The sequence below is a fragment of the Opisthorchis viverrini genome (genome assembly GCF_000715545.1).
Source record: "Opisthorchis viverrini unplaced genomic scaffold opera_v5_165, whole genome shotgun sequence".
In the NCBI taxonomy this organism is placed as follows: domain Eukaryota; kingdom Metazoa; phylum Platyhelminthes; class Trematoda; order Opisthorchiida; family Opisthorchiidae; genus Opisthorchis; species Opisthorchis viverrini.
This window is the reverse complement of record NW_008751822.1, coordinates 1,074,650-1,086,651: the sequence shown is the minus strand read 5'-3', so window position 1 is coordinate 1,086,651 and position 12,002 is coordinate 1,074,650. Positions and strand designations below refer to the sequence as shown.

Below are 12,002 nucleotides of genomic sequence, written 5' to 3'. Positions count from 1 at the left end.
GCATAAAATGTCTACTGTAGTGCAATGCCAAGAATGAAAAGGAATTACCTGCGGGAATTTTGAACTCTGCACTTTTTATCTCTGAACTGCTCCCCACCGGATTACGTGCCCGCACACCGGCTGTCAGCAGGACACACTGTGGCAATCGGTGAACCTCCATTTTCCTGCCATTTTTAGCACTTGTGGCCACGGATTTCACAAACGATCCATTTTGATTGTATACAGACACCAGGAAATCCGGGTATAGACATTCACTTTGGTAGTCCCAAAAAACATCCACCTGGGACTCGTTAGCGATTGGGTTCGCGCGAACATTACTCGGTTGGTCTGGAACTGAAATTGAGCGACATAAATATTGCACCCGAACTCAATTCATGAGAAATTCAACAAGACCTACTGTGATGAACATGACTGATACTCTGTTCGTTGCTCTATTCGTTATTCTCTTGTTTTAATATTCCATATGCTGTACATATTCACCAATTCAAATACATACGCGCTGGTTGTTACGCTTCGCTGAATTCCGGAATTTCTAGTTGTCTGGTTATACTTATATACGTACGAAAATTAATTCTCACACCTACTCAACCGGAAGATATGCAATGCTTCTGTTCAGATTCCGATGACGAATAGCTATGTTTCTTGTCCCCCCCCTATCTCATGAAATTATTAATTTGGCGTTAGCTCAAGTTTATATACCCATATACACTAGGCAGAATACTAATTTGGCTCACCGACGTTGGTATTTAAATCCTCAATCGGCTATTTTGGCAATAATAAAATCCGAAGAATCACATATTCGTATCTGGTAGCTAATAAAGGTTGCTTTCCATCCAAATCGTTTACACATATCACCCTGACTGTAAAGAATACAAACACCATTGATCCTTAGGTTTCGGCAATCTGGCACCAATGACATAGTGCTGCCGCATAGTTTACGTTTTCGCGCGCAAAAGAAATCAATTACTCCCGAAATTTCGGGATCATGTAGCTTCATGTATTGCTTCTCCCCTGCTAAGGGAAATCTGTGAATTTCGGTGGGAGTGTTAGCGGACCCACGCTAATCGTAGATTCTTATCTGAAGTGATATCGATTACCGTACTGTCATCGGTTCACTTTTTCCAGCCTCCTTTCCGATTGAGTCAATCAAATCAACAAATCCGGTCACATTCAGATGGAACAAAACTGATCTAAAAGGCAGTGCGATTTGTCAGAGTGGAACCAGGTGGCACTACACCGTTACGCAAGTGATTTGAAAAGAAATCTTTAGTCTTCAAGCACTTGTCCCGAATAAAGTCCTACTTTTGACGGAATAACACAGTATTGTATCGTTCGATGTTTTTATCAAAAGAGTTGTTCGGTTTGAAATAAATGTGGTTACAGTCTGATGGCTAGCATCATGGGGAAGCAATTTGGTTGGTCACACGGAATAAGCCCAAGTGAGTTACTTAAACGGCGGGTCAGTAGATCACTTGTTTGGTCAGTTCCCGACCAAACAGTCAGCACAACCGTACCGTTCGATGTGAATATCTGAAACAGTTCTGACAAACTCATCACTTCCAGCTCAGTGTGATTCGCATCAAAAAACTTCCGGAGCATAACACTTTAAGTAAACGGTATGATTTAGTTGATCAAAACCGTGATTTTAAAGTGTTTTTATTGTCACTTATCTGCTTCTGAAAGTTGAATTTCAGTTAGGTATCGACTTATTCGAATAGCGATCAACACTAGTTCAGTGCCTTATTTCAAAATAATATCGTTACTCGTAATTCCTGTAGAAGCAATTTTAACAGTAATAGGAAAATGCCGATCCCGATTGCATTCCTGTCGCCTTTCCTTGCCATCCACTCTGCTCCTTATGATGAGAAACTTTATAAATGAATAGCAGTTAAATGTGTTCATTTATTTGAATGCTGTTTGTCAATTATTCGCCCAGAACCCATTCATTTTCTGTCGCGATTTCAGTTTGAAATCTGACCTAACTTAATGTTTACTGTATTTGTAGAGGACACAGTGAATTGTGCGATCGCTTTCAGGCAGACACGCGCGTGCTCAAAATCTTCAGAATATTCGAACACTTCCTAAAGTCCCAAGCCGACCGGTGGCAAATGGAACTGCTTGAAATGTCAATGGCTACCATGTGGAATAAGTGTCTCAAGATGCCTTCTATTGGATGTCGGTAGGGTATTCAGTTGAACCACTTCAAAAAATATTTGTATCAACGGATGCAAATATGATCACTTACAGCCCCACTTTGTGATCAATTGAGTAAAAGCACGATGCTGTACATTCTAAACATTAGGTAGAACACTACGGAAGTGTCATTATACTTACTTTCAAGAACTTGGATTTCCTTTCTCTCCGACTCGTCACCAACCCACCAAAGTCCAAATTTCCTCACTGCTAGGAGCATCGGTACACATTTTTGCAGTTGGGTAAAACGAACAGGTGAGGTTGCTGGCTTTTCTCGCCTCAGAACCTCACCTGCATCATCGTACAGTGTTACTTCGTACTTTGTGTCCTCACAAATCTTTTCCGCGCCCCAGGTTACCGAAACCCGTGCTTCATTGTGTAACATTTTAATCAGAATGTCGGGTGGTGGATCGAAACCTAAAACAGAAGAGTTCTTACAATTTCGATTGAGAGACTTGTAACAATGCTTGATAATGTCTGAACAGTGTTTGGAAGTGATCATAAACACTTGTTTCAAAAGGCGAACATAAAAATGTATGCTTTAACTGCTCTCCCTAAAGTGGCCATCCAGAAAATTTGAAATTTGAAATCTCTGAGTGGGAACGCAATCAAGAAAGAATTCGTGATATTCTGAGTCAAAACTTCTACTGTTGGAGACGGCAATTTTCAATGGGGTCATTGTTTGGTTCCTATTGACTGTAATATATCGATCAAAATGGCGATTCATTGGTCTCATGATATAGATTTCCTGACCACAGGACTAGTCGCACTATATCCACTCTGAGTTCAAGTCAAACATGCTGAGGCTTAGCGACCTGTGGCCAGAATGTTGTGCCCAATCCCTGACCACGGGTTCCAAACTTCCTCGAGATTCGTGAGGTGCGCATTGCTGGTAGTTCCCAATACTGTTAAGCCGCTGTACAATGTTTCTTGGTACTTCACGATTGGTTGACTTTACTTACAGCTTGTAACTGTGGTTGAACACTTTCGAACCCTTTAGAAATATCAGAAACCGTGAATTGTACTTTTGGCCTACTCTGAGGCGGTGATGTACCGGTAAAAGGAAGAAGGTCTTCGCTGCGGAGTTACTTATTAGAAAATGCCAACTGAACAGTTACAAACTATTGGACAGAGGAGCGAAACTCTCATATGCATCTTGTTTACAAAACTGAATATCCATCTTCTTCTTGAATGCGTCTTCCTGAACTTTCCTGGATATTTCTTGACTGTTGCTCAGTTGCATGCAAATGCTATAGAGCGATTCCACAAAGTCCGTATTAGATCTCACTTTTCAGGAGACGCAAAGCAGAGTTACGAGAAAACATGCTACTCGCATGCCACCCCCATAAGTAGTATCACCATTATACCGGTAGTGGAAGTGCTTCACCGAGCTTATGCAATAACTTGTTGGTCAGCTCTGTACAAAGCAGCGAGCTCCAGGTAAACCACCAATAAAAACAGTCTCCAGTTCACAAAGTTCTCAGATAAAATATCCATTTTCAGGATGTATATAAAGTGTGGACATTCCAGGACTCACCATGCACTCCAAAGATTTCGGCTATAAAGTCTCTCATTTCGTTACATCACTAGATACTTGTTGGAGAAATCCTTGCATTCGTCTTGAGTTACTTTTATAGTCCATAACATATCAGAAGTTAATTAAGGTAGTGATCTTTGGTCAAATCTTTCCAAGTCGAACCAGGTAACTACAAACGTCTGAAATACACCATATACCATTGAAAGAAACGCATCAATAATCAGGCGGAAGGCTATTTGGAGTGCGATATCCAAACCAAGATGTTTGTAAGCCTTTGGTTGCTCATGCAGTCCACTTTCTCATCAGCGTATCGGGAAGAAGTTTGCACAATGATCAAAATTTTCTTATTTTGTCTTCAGAATAAAATACAAATTCCTGAAGACTTACTCCTTGGGACAATGAGGTCAACCACCTCGGATGTCCTACTCATCCCGTTTGAGTTAGTTCCAATCGCGTTCACAGAAAAGCGCACACATGCAGGAAGCCAATTCCAAAACACTTGGTGATCCTCTGTTTCATATTTGGCTCTGTTTACTCTCCCTCCAAGATAGATGTGGAATCGAGTCGCCCGACAGAATGATGCATCGGTCCAGTTGGCACGAATCCTCTCGTTCACTCTGTCTAGTTCTATTTTGATGTCTTTTGGAGGATCGGGAACTAAAGGGTAAAGTTGAAGTGTGAAATGTTTAGTAGATGTGTATGTACCGCAAAAGCGACATAATTAAGGGTCTCTTGATCAAAACGAACGCCTATTCACGCGCGTATTCAACTTATGAAAGCAGCCGCTCCCAGCTCATTCGAAAATATTCGGTATACTATTGTCGAGCTGGAATCTTTAACTTGAATATCTCTGAACTGTGCAGCTGCAAACCGGGTGCCAGTCAGATGTCACCATGGGAAAACAGATGCCTGGAATAACGGGAATATCAGGTGACCTGTCCGGAAAAGGCAGATTTCGGGAGATCGCATCAACCTAGTTTAAGATTAATCACCCGTGGAGACCGCAATAACGACATGATTAGGCCTGAGTGATCGGAAAATGTGTGGCGCTCTAGTTTGTCTGGGTGTTGACCAGTCACCCATTGCGGACTGCTACAGTATTCAGCTGCCTGAACAATAGTCATGAGTTTGGATTCTCCGAAGAAGGAAACGCATTGCTGATGGTAGTTAGCAATGATGGGATGACTGTACAGAGCTGCCACAGTTTCCAGAGTAGACGCATTAAACCAGCTTGAAATTCAAGGTGTTCCTTCTACCGAAAGAACAGTACCGAAATTCGGGACACTCGATCTGGGGGTATATGCGGTTCCAGCTGACTAATTCAAATTATTACTCAGTAGTAGTCGTGTGCGTCAGCTCAGTTCTAGCCACTTCTCATGTTCACCAATTGTTAGGATTGACTTTCTGACTACTCGTGAGTGGCTGGATTGCCTGACTGTACCGTAGCCTGCCTCAGCTCACTAGCTACGATTGACAAAGTGACGAAGATGTAAGTAGTATCACCATTATACCGGTAGTGGAAGTGCTTCACCGAGCTTATGCAATAACTTGTTGGTCAGCTCTGTACAAAGCAGCGAGCTCAGGTAAACCAACCAATAAAAACAGTCTCCAGTTCACAAAGTTCTCAGATAAAATATCCATTTTCAGGATGTATATAAAGTGTGGACATTCGAGCACTCACCATGCACTCCAAAGATTTCGGCTATAAAGTCTCTCATTTCGTTACATCACTAGATACTTGTTGGAGAAATCCTTGCATTCGTCTTGAGTTACTTTTATAGTCCATAACATATCAGAAGTTAATTAAGGTAGTGATCTTTGGTCAAATCTTTCCAAGTCGAACCAGGTAACTACAAACGTCTGAAATACACCCTATACCATTGAAAGAAACGCATCAATAATCAGGCGGAAGGCTATTTGGAGTGCGATATCCAAACCAAGATGTTTGTAAGCCTTTGGTTGCTCATGCAGTCCACTTTCTCATCAGCGTATCGGGAAGAAGTTTGCACAATGATCAAAATTTTCTTATTTTGTCTTCAGAATAAAATACAAATTCCTGAAGACTTACTCCTTGGGACAATGAGGTCAACCACCTCGGATGTCCTACTCATCCCGTTTGAGTTAGTTCCAATCGCGTTCACAGAAAAGCGCACACATGCAGGAAGCCAATTCCAAAACACTTGGTGATCCTCTGTTTCATATTTGGCTCTGTTTACTCTCCCTCCAAGATAGATGTGGAATCGAGTCGCCCGACAGAATGATGCATCGGTCCAGTTGGCACGAATCCTCTCGTTCACTCTGTCTAGTTCTATTTTGATGTCTTTTGGAGGATCGGGAACTAAAGGGTAAAGTTGAAGTGTGAAATGTTTAGTAGATGTGTATGTACCGCAAAAGCGACATAATTAAGGGTCTCTTGATCAAAACGAACGCCTATTCACGCGCGTATTCAACTTATGAAAGCAGCCGCTCCCAGCTCATTCGAAAATATTCGGTATACTATTGTCGAGCTGGAATCTTTAACTTGAATATCTCTGAACTGTGCAGCTGCAAACCGGGTGCCAGTCAGATGTCACCATGGGAAAACAGATGCCTGGAATAACGGGAATATCAGGTGACCTGTCCGGAAAAGGCAGATTTCGGGAGATCGCATCAACCTAGTTTAAGATTAATCACCCGTGGAGACCGCAATAACGACATGATTAGGCCTGAGTGATCGGAAAATGTGTGGCGCTCTAGTTTGTCTGGGTGTTGACCAGTCACCCATTGCGGACTGCTACAGTATTCAGCTGCCTGAACAATAGTCATGAGTTTGGATTCTCCGAAGAAGGAAACGCATTGCTGATGGTAGTTAGCAATGATGGGATGACTGTACAGAGCTGCCACAGTTTCCAGAGTAGACGCATTAAACCAGCTTGAAATTCAAGGTGTTCCTTCTACCGAAAGAACAGTACCGAAATTCGGGACACTCGATCTGGGGGTATATGCGGTTCCAGCTGACTAATTCAAATTATTACTCAGTAGTAGTCGTGTGCGTCAGCTCAGTTCTAGCCACTTCTCATGTTCACCAATTGTTAGGATTGACTTTCTGACTACTCGTGAGTGGCTGGATTGCCTGACTGTACCGTAGCCTGCCTCAGCTCACTAGCTACGATTGACAAAGTGACGAAGATGTCCTCCTGATAGAGGAATGCTTTTCCAATAGTAACTTGAACCTCCCACCTGCACACATCTAAAGAGAAAGGGCAAGGTCTAAAATGCATCATGCCCTTGAGATTTCTCAAATATGAACATATTTTTCGGCAAACGAAGTTTGCTTAGCTTAAACATCAACTAGCCTTTACAAATTCCATTAAAGTTTATAAAAAACGGTTGAACAGATCTTTCGGAAAGTTTCCATGGGGAAATCCGCGGTTATGGCAGCATAGCAAACTTGAGTAAACAAAAGGACCTCCTGGACAAAGTTGAGTGCATTTTTTGAGTTTTGACTTTTAGATTTGATTTAACTAGCTCAAGTCGCCGGTTCATCCACGCTGCTGTCTCCGGTTGGAGGTAGTGGATATAGTTTTGCCGGGAACAAACCCAGTTAGTTTGTAGTTACACCCGAAACTTCTTTCGTTATTGATCGCGACCAGGGTGTTACGACTGACAGTATATACATAACCCCTCTGTTCTGCGTTGTCCCCTGATTCACTGGTCCGTACATCATGAGGAATTATGTGTCCAAGCTCACGGGCTCAGTCGATATGCACACATCGACTGCTCTAGTATTGGTCTCCCAACGTTATCCAGTTCTCAGTTTTTCAAAAGGTCGCCGCTACATCCAACCGGTAAGTAGAACCACTATCTCAGTGGCTGCTAACTTCATCTCACCGTTGTTGTCGTTCCCTTTTCCAAAACTTTCCAATCAGCAACTCCGTTTGTCAAGTTTGACATTTTTCCGTGTTTCAGTACACAAAAAGAATTGGCGGCAAATTTGGTATCCCACCATACCCAGACGGAGGCCTCCGGGTTCAGTCTGTTGGTTTACTTCCCAGTCGTCAGCCAGTTTAAAGCCTTTCATAATTTCATTCATACAGCACTAGGAAACTGCTCTCCATAAGCTCTCAATCAGACTGTATTTGAAGCACCATCAATATTCTACACTAGTTCCTTATTTCAACTACCATCTACTGGAAACTGTTATCTATAAAATCTTGAAACATTGTCAACATCAACTCGTTGTGGGACAAGTTTCGATCAAGCTTTTTTCTATTATGACAAATTTTAATGTTTTGTGGAACTTCAGTCTCTTTGTGCACGTGACGCACAGTATGCATCGGGCAGATTTTGACTCTTGAAAAAAATCCTGTTTTTCCTTACCGCATTGTTATCCCACCGTCTAGGGATCAAAACATGTTATCTAAATTTGAAACCCGACTGCACCGGTTGTTATTCCAAATCTTTGTTACCAAACGAACATTTCGGTGATTGCCAACGTACTCGATGGCAAGAAATGGGATCGAAATCTCACAAAATCCCAAACATTCATTCAACTCACCTTCGGGAACATGGAGAACCACCGGTCTTGATTCCGGGCTCTGGCCCGCGATACCAACTGTGATAATGCCAGCTGAAAATTTTTTACAAGGATCCAGTTCGTTTATTTGAACGCTTTTCCGCGTAACATTCTTCTGAAGGGTCCTTTGAGCATTCGCATCGTATACGTTTACGATATAGGAGTGTGTCACAATAAAATGACATTCAGACGTGTCCTCCCAGGTTATCGACCACTCTCGTTTGTCTCTATTTAGATTAGCTTGAGCATTGACTGGAATATTTGGTACTGAGAAAAAGGAATAGAAAAGAGAAATGGATTAAGATTTCAACACGGAATTAAATCATTTAGTATCAAAAACTGATCGATCCTATTTCACACACTTAGTGAGTAGACGGAAAATGAACAGCGGCACTCGATCTTCACTCAAAAAATTCAAATAATGTCCAAAAAAGCTATCAAAGTGATGACATCTCATGCGCAACCGTCACGCTCCGTGTGTGTCTCTCTGATCGATCGTAAGACTATTGATGATATGAGGAGATTTGTGAATCGCCAATCAGAAGTTATTGATTTGAGTGAATTCGACCAATGCTGACAGGCGTTTTAGGCACTTGGGCGAGGGGAACATACAGGTCTCTATTGATTAGATGCAAAAAAGAAACTTCCACAAACCGTATATTCAGGTTATGTAAAAAAAAGCTTAGAGTGTGCAAAACTAAGAACGTAGTCTGCCCAGAATAGCGGCACATGATGAGGACAAACCAGAGCATCCTCAAAATAAGTAGTCTCGACACAATTTTTTTTCAATATTCCGCTTCATTTGTAGGCCACATGCAGGTAACTCTCCTTGAAATTATTCAGGTGCGATTCGTGCCGTTTTTTTCCATTTCAGTTACTTTGAACGCGATGTGCAAGCAGAACGCATGTAATTACTTGTGTTCGTCTTATTTAATTTGTGATTGAAAAATTTCAACACACAAATAATGCACAGAATTGAATTCAAAAGGTGTTCTATCTGAACAGACGGTGCTTCAAACCACTGAAAGTCCATGCTGACCTCGTTCTGGTGGCACAAATATTGCTAGCTAATATTATCTAGCAAGTGGTCGTTCTGTACTCGTGCGGACAAAGAAAGTTACTGTTAGGAATCAAACATCCTCGACTGTCCAAAATGTAAAGCAGAAGGTACTTAGTGACCCTTAGTGGGTTACAGACAATATGACACGTGACATTCTTTTACACGCAGCTTGAAATGTACCATAAAAAAGATTATAATATATGCACTGCAATGAAACATGAGGCAAGTAACGAGCTGTGCAGTGATCGAGTAATATGTTTTGTCCTCTCAGTTACCTACTACACCAATCTTTACCCAGGTACCAGCGGCACACGATACTGAGTGTATCCAACTACCTCCTAGCTATAAAGATGTGCAATTGCACTACTCTGCGTGACAAGGTGCGCTATCTTGGTACGATTTTTCTTGGGGTTCAGCAAAAATTTCGGAAGTAGAATCTTTTGGCGTTAAAAGGACTCAGCTACGAAAACAGTAGCTTACAGTGTCTGATTTAGATGCGCATTTAGGATCGTGGATCCACGAGTACAGAAGGGCGTACAATGGCCTCGGTTCCAGCACACCAGGTGGCAATCGTTCAGAAAAAACTGAGCCCTTTAATGAATGTCAAACCGAAAATGGCCTTTTGGTTCATGCCATACAAAAGTTTGGTTGCGTCTCTTGAAATACTACAGGGTAGGTTCAGCAAACGACATTCCAGGTTAAGATGCTTTTTAAGTCGATGAAAAAAATTTTCACAGTTCATGAAAGAACTCACAAGACGTTAACACATCAACCATAATGCTTTTTTTTTAGAAGAATCGTACTCAGACAGCATTCCAAGGAGTCCCCCAATACGGATGAAACAGCCCTTCGGTGCCTCCCAAACTACCCACAATCCGAATAAGCCCAAGACTTTGACGCAGATCACCGGACAGTTCTCAGCAAGAGAGTACGTCCCCATCGCCTGCCCTGGACGTTTAATCCAACCCAGGTATCAGGTTAAAAATGATTAGCTATTTCCTAAGGCCACTGGGAATGTGGAAAGCCGACAGTTATTGTAATCGTACCTCAAGGTCATTTGATCAAAAGGAGGTTTACTAAAAACTGCTATTTCAAAGGTTGGTATCTGGCGCCGCCTGGTAAACAGCCACGTCAAAAGGTCAGTAAAACACCAGTTTGTCCATGCATCAAAAGTCATTTCTACGGCTACAATTTAAAAAGTGGATCACGTTCCGGCGTGAACAACTCATCCTACAGAAGGTAAACCTTCCTGTTGCGGAAAATACGCTAAAGTAAACTACCCGTTTGTTTGTTCGCTTCGTTACATACTTTTAGCCAGAGTGATATTCTTCTGTAAAGTATCTCCTTGTCCCTCGGAAGTTTCGCCCCAAACTGTGAAATCTATAGGAGCACAGTATTCGGCCCAGTGAATGATCGCATTTCGTTCGCTTGTGCTTCCACTGATCTTTTCGCCAGTATTCGCAATGTATGAATACTTGAACATCCGGATCTTGCAATTCGACGGAGAAGTCCACGATATGTTGACTATAACGTAGGCATCCGTTAATTTCTGTTGAACATTTGCAACCAAGTTGGTAACTTCTGTTGGTTTTTTTTTTGAAAAGAAATGAGATAAGCGGAGGAAGGAAATGAAACAGACCAAAGCCTACGGAAATTTTTAAATACGTTTCCATTTGTGACAAAATAATTCAACTGGTCAGCTGTTGCTTAAACATAAAGTTTAATTATTGGGATATTCTTGTTTCTGGTAACCGCTTGATCCAGACTACCATGCTCGATTTCTCTGCTAGGAGTGAACAATGCGTGTATGACATTTCGGATTCGACTGTAGGAAACATTTTTCACGAGCAGAAGAGATGTTCACCAACGTGGGATCGTCATCATCATCCGCACCGACAGCATGACACCAGTGTGTGTTACCGATGCTTCACTGCCGTACGACCATGATTTATTTGAAAGGCTTACTGTAAAGAAAAGGGTAAAGATGGACGGGGAAGGGACTTAGTGCTAGCTTAACACAATCATTCCGAGGTGCCTATACCTCCGGACGCTCACTCAGGCAATCTGGATAGAAACCGACAACAAGAACGCCACTGACATCGGTTGGCAGCCATATCTTGTAGTGTCTCCAACCAGGCACAGTGAGGATCAAGCGGTTCACATCCTGGAAGGCAAGTACCACCGACAGCACCCAAGCGTTTCGTGATCTCCTTCATANTCTGTTTACGCCACTCTGAGTTGGGCATGGAAAACAGAACTCTTCGGCAGACGATGGTTAGGCATACGCGGCACGTCCCAATCAACGCATCTTCTGGTGCTGGACACATTATTCAATGGAAGTACCCGTTGCACAACCGAAAACTCGCTTTCTAATTGCCTCGTTTCGGATTCGCCGACACCAACCCACACGAACTATGGTTCTGAGACAACGATTGTCGAACATCTGAAGACGTCTCAGTTCCGCTGTTCGAACAGGCCATGTCTCGCAGCCATACAACAAAGCAGCTCGTACTGTAGCTTGATACACACGTCCCTTCAGATTCAAGGATAAGCCATTCTGACTCTACAGGTGTCTCAAATTAGCAAACGCGGCCTGAACCTCGCAGATTCGTGCATTCACCTTATCTGTCACACTAAAATCAGAACCAATACGACTT

The 12,002-nt window shown here is 42.4% G+C and overlaps 1 protein-coding gene across 1 annotated transcript in view; it reads left to right on the top strand.

Moving 5' to 3' along the window:
* T265_14259 (hypothetical protein) overlaps positions 1 to 12,002 on the top strand; it is a gene marked incomplete at both ends in the record, with an annotated part of 46,441 nt that overhangs the window by 20,134 nt on the left and 14,305 nt on the right. The window lies entirely within an intron of this gene.